General features: G+C 49.1%; 1 non-coding gene across 1 annotated transcript; it reads left to right on the forward strand.

Annotated features, from left to right (window-relative positions):
* The first annotated feature begins 4388 nt into the window (after positions 1-4388).
* On the forward strand, positions 4389-4460 carry trnaa-ugc (transfer RNA alanine (anticodon UGC)). Its single transcript has one exon. It is a non-coding gene; the product is annotated as a tRNA-Ala (tRNA).
* Positions 4461-4715: the final 255 nt, after the last annotated feature.

The raw sequence follows: 4715 nt of genomic DNA on the forward strand, positions 1-4715 counted from the left end.
GCAGGCACCCAGCTGGATTGTAGACGGCAGGTGCCTTAAGCCTCCATTTACGCTGTCTGATAGCAAGCGTACCTCGAATTTCCTTGCTCCTGTTTTTATACCATCAACATCTCTAACCTCAGTTCCTCAGCTCATTTGCATAATACCAGACCGGCAGATCGCTACACAAGCTCGACTCGTGCTCCTGCCACACACCGAACAAACACCGGAGCCTTTTCAGCAATTTCCAAAAAACGGGCCTGCTCGCCTGCCCACAAGGCTCGGTCTCTTACCTGCTCTCCAGAGCCTGCTGTCTTCTGTGCTGTTCTCTCGGCACCGCTGCAGCGCACACAACTCCTGCAGCGCGGGGAGAAAGTTTCCACGCTCTGCCGCAGGGAAGGCTCGCTCCGTGCGCACACGTCCTTTCAATGCCAGTTAAACAAGTGCTCCGCATTAGCAGCGTCGGGGCTCCGGCATGTCGCACCTCACCTCACCTCGCACAGCCCCCTCCTTGAATGTCTGGCGGTGGGCATGCCCCGCTCTCCTCCACCTTATCTTATCCTGTGTGAGCACCGACAATGGCAACAATGCCGGGGAATGGCACCTGTAAAGTGTTAATTGGGGCACAGGAACAGCCCGTCTCGTCTCGGGGGCCGGCTTCAAAGACAATACAGCAAACACAGCGGGGCGGGGGAAGTAGACGACACGACACATGCAGGTACATTCAGCTCCGGCGGGAACGAGTCATTTGTCGGTCTTTTCAAGTGCTGGGAGCCGAGTAATCCTTCGCTTGTATCGTTTCTCCCTGGTGACTAGATCTCACCCTGCGACTCTCGACTGGGCTCACCCACGGCAGCCCAGCAGGTGTGAGCCTAGCCGGCACCCGGATGGGAGACTCCCCCCCGGAAACGCTCAGGTTGCTGCTGCTCCTGCAAGAGGTGTGACTGGGACCAGTAGGGAGCACTCACCCTGCGGTCTGTGTGGCTTTCTTATGCCCCAGCATCCTGATGGCGACACTCTGCTGCACAAACAGGCGCCGTCCTTCGGGGGAGGCGGAAAACCGAGGTCCCAACCCTCCTTGTGTCAGTGTCTCAGGGAGAGGATGGGCACTGTGAGACTGACAGGGCTGTCTGGGAGAAGCTCCTCCTACAGGTCTAGGCACAGAAGAGCTTCACCAACAGAGTCACACAGCGAACGTGATAACCGCTACACTACGGAAACCTGCAGGGGCTGCTGCTGGTGTCTTGATTGCGTTTCGGGCTGAGAAAGGGAACGATTGGAACTCGTGCCCAGTGGCCCAGCGCTGAGCTTCGCCAGTGCTATTCAGCTGCTTCCAGTATCTTTGTTGGAGTGCGCTGATTGACCGTGCTCTCACACCAGAGCCCAGCATGCCTGTCATGGATGGAGCAGGAAATGCGGCCCCACATTCTACAGCCCTCTCCACACAATCGACAAAATCGGGCTACTGAACTGGAGAAAATCTCCTCTCCAGAAAGTGCAAATATCATCTTGGAGAGTATAAATCCTATTGCCGAAGGTCAACACTGTCTACCAGAGTAACCCTCCCACCTCCTGCAGGTTTCTGAGCTGCAGCGATGATCAGTTCGTCTCACACGCGAGAGGTCCTCGGTTGAAAACATGCGCCCCCTCTTCTCGTACGTTTTGCACATGATCGAGTGGTTTAAATGCGGCTCCTTCGTACATGGTGCTGATCTTTTGGAAAGCAGGAGGCAAAACTGACACGTTCCCATACCAGGAGTTGGACCCCGGCCACCTGGGTGAAAATCAGGAATCGTAACCGCTAGACCATATGGGAGCATACAGCCATGCTGTTCCGTGCGTCATGTAAGCAAACTGTAATTGCTGCCTTCATGACCTGCTTGGTGGAGAAAACACACAAGAGAGATGGCACTCAGAGTGTCGAAGGGCCTATGTATACTAGGGCTCAGTTGAAATACAACGTCAGGACTTTTCCGACTAGTGTCACACGAAGAGAGTACATCCTTCCCACCCAACTGTGTCTGTCTCGGTAACTTGCTGTGATCGTATAGTGGTCAGTATTTTGTGTTGTGGCCGCAACAACCCCGGTTCGATTCCGGGTCCTGGCAGAATAGGAGAAGTACTGCCTGCCTGGATTTTTGCTGAACGACAGAGGCCACTCCGACCTCTTCTCGGTTTTCTTCGATGACTTACTAAGGATCTTCTTCACATTCGTCCATGCAGGGGAAGCCAGTTACACCAAAGCAAACGCAGGAAAGTGCATTTCAAGCAGAGACCAGGAGGGACTTGTTTACACCGAGAGTGGTCGGAGAATGTAACAATGCGCCCAGCCCTGTTGCTGGAGCCGATTCTTGAGATTAATGAGATTTTCGGCTCACTAAGAGGCCCCCGCAGGAGGTCTGTTCGATCACAGCGCTAGGCGAATCCCCAAACAGTGTGCGTGGCGACAAAAGAAGCCGGTCTGTTTCCACCCAGGGACCTTTCACATGTGAGGCGAACGTCATAACCACTACACTACGTAAACGGTGGTAAACCCTACCCAGCGGCCCAGCACTGAGCTTAGTCAATGAGATTCAGCTGCATCCAGTGCCTTTATTGGAGTGCGCTGATGGACCGTGCTCTCTCTCCAGAGACCAGCACGCCTGTCATGGACGGAGCAGGAATGGCGGCGCCACATTCTACAGCCCTCTCCATGCAATCGACGAAATCGGGCTACTGAAGTGGAGAATTCTACAAGGCAGCGCCACATTCTACTGGGCCCGAGTTCGAAACCGGGCGGAAACAGGCTCGTTTCGTTTGTCGCCACACACACTGTTTGGGAATTCGCCTAGTGCTGTGATCGAACAGACCCACTCACCTCTTAGTGTGGCGGGATCTGAACAGTGCATGTCGCAGCGCTTCCTGCTTTCGCTTCAATGCACGTCCTGATGTACCCCAGTCTCCCGCGTGACAGGTGGGGATACTCGCCACTATACTAACGAGGAAGACATCGCTCTCTGCTTAGTGTGCAAAACACTTACTTGCAGCATTGTGGGTGCTGTGGTTTAAATGCTATTGGTTTGTGAACAGAATACCCCTATCCCAGTGCATTGTGCCACATTAAATGAACGCATGAGAAAAAGAGATTCAGAACGCAAAGCTGTGTCAGTGTTCTGTGGTCGGCCATCATGGATGTCTTAGAAGCACCAGCAGTTCACTAAACAGATAAATGCTTTGCTGGATAAGCAAAACTTGCCTGTTGTAGCATAAACGGACCGGGAAATTAAATATTCGGATCGATTCAGAGTGTGCTTTACAGCCTTCTTGTAATATTTTGATCGGCCAGGGCGCGGTCGTTTTTACAATCTGGATTATCTAAAAAAGACCGACATCAGTGTAAAAGAGCTTTCACTTTTGGGAACAGACCTTGTATTGCACATTTCTTATAGGTTTATTTTCCTGATTGCAATATATTGTGAAGCATAAAAGCCAGCTGCATAAATCTCTATTACGCGTCATTTATGAAGGCGTTTCAAATAGCAGCCTGTGCAGGATTAACGCTTTTGGAGCATTTATTATATTGTAAATAATCTTATTTAAATAAGCTTAAATTCGCATACTGTTTTTCAGACAGCGCAAACAGTCTGACCTCCTACAACTTTCTTTGCCCGCTGAGTAGATCTTAAAACAGCTACAGCCAGAGTACCACCAACGCACTTCCGAGAAGCACCTACAAATTATAACAATCCTCTCTCTCACCTACAAAGTTATGGAGACACAGACGTCCAATGAAAGCTCAAGGCTCAAATCCTTTGTTGTGATATCATTTTAATTAATATTAGCTTTGATAAGGTGTCATTTTTGCCACTTAAAGGTAAAGTCTGCTCCTTTTCTCCTGGTATAGAAAGAACGTGTTCCATCTTTGTTTAAAAACACCACTAAAAGTAAATTATTCAGCTCTACCGCCTGTGAGCATTGACAAGACATCTCAAAAGGACATATTAAATAAGAACACGATCCTTCCTGTTACCATTCCTGTGGTTGGGGCGTTGTTTCACCCTTTTACGTTAAATCATCAGTACTGCTGTTTTTCTATGCATAGTTTAATCAAGAGCACTTAAAAGATGCAAATAGCTTTCAAATAAAATAGAACTGAAAGACAGTCGAGTAAGGAGGTAGAAAAAAAGCACTCGCCGTCTGGGAATCAACCACCGTCGCCCATGTAACTGGATACAAAAATAACAAATTAATTTGTGCCCAGTCTCTTTAAGCTTCGATGCGATTATTTTTCCTTCCTTATTTCTTCATTCCTATGAATTTACTCTGTAGTAGAAGAAACGCAAAAGTGGGAAACTGCAGGCATTCTTCGTGAGTGGTGTGATCAGTGAGCATTTGCACATCTCTAAGTCTGTTCCATAGCCTTTTACATCGGGGATGTAGCTCAGTGGTAGAGCGCATGCTTTGCATGTATGAGGTCCCGGGTTCAATCCCTGGCATCTCCAGGTGTTTTATATTACAGTACTCACATCGCAGTCTTCTGTTGAGTGAGAACTCTTTGCTCGTGTTCAGAGAGAGCCAGGTTTACACAATTAAATGCAGTTTACACAATTAAGCTCGACGTGCTGCAGGGTTGCGCTGCTGTTTTAAATGTACCTCATTTAGTTCTGTTAAATCCTAAATTATTTGAACTAATAATTTAGTTCAAATTCAGGAAATCCAGAGATTGCTTCACACTTGTCGTGGCTGTTGCAGAAAAC

The sequence above is a fragment of the Lepisosteus platostomus genome, chromosome 5 (assembly GCF_059453375.1).
Source record: "Lepisosteus platostomus isolate fLepPlt1 chromosome 5, fLepPlt1.hap1, whole genome shotgun sequence".
Taxonomy (NCBI): domain Eukaryota; kingdom Metazoa; phylum Chordata; class Actinopteri; order Semionotiformes; family Lepisosteidae; genus Lepisosteus; species Lepisosteus platostomus.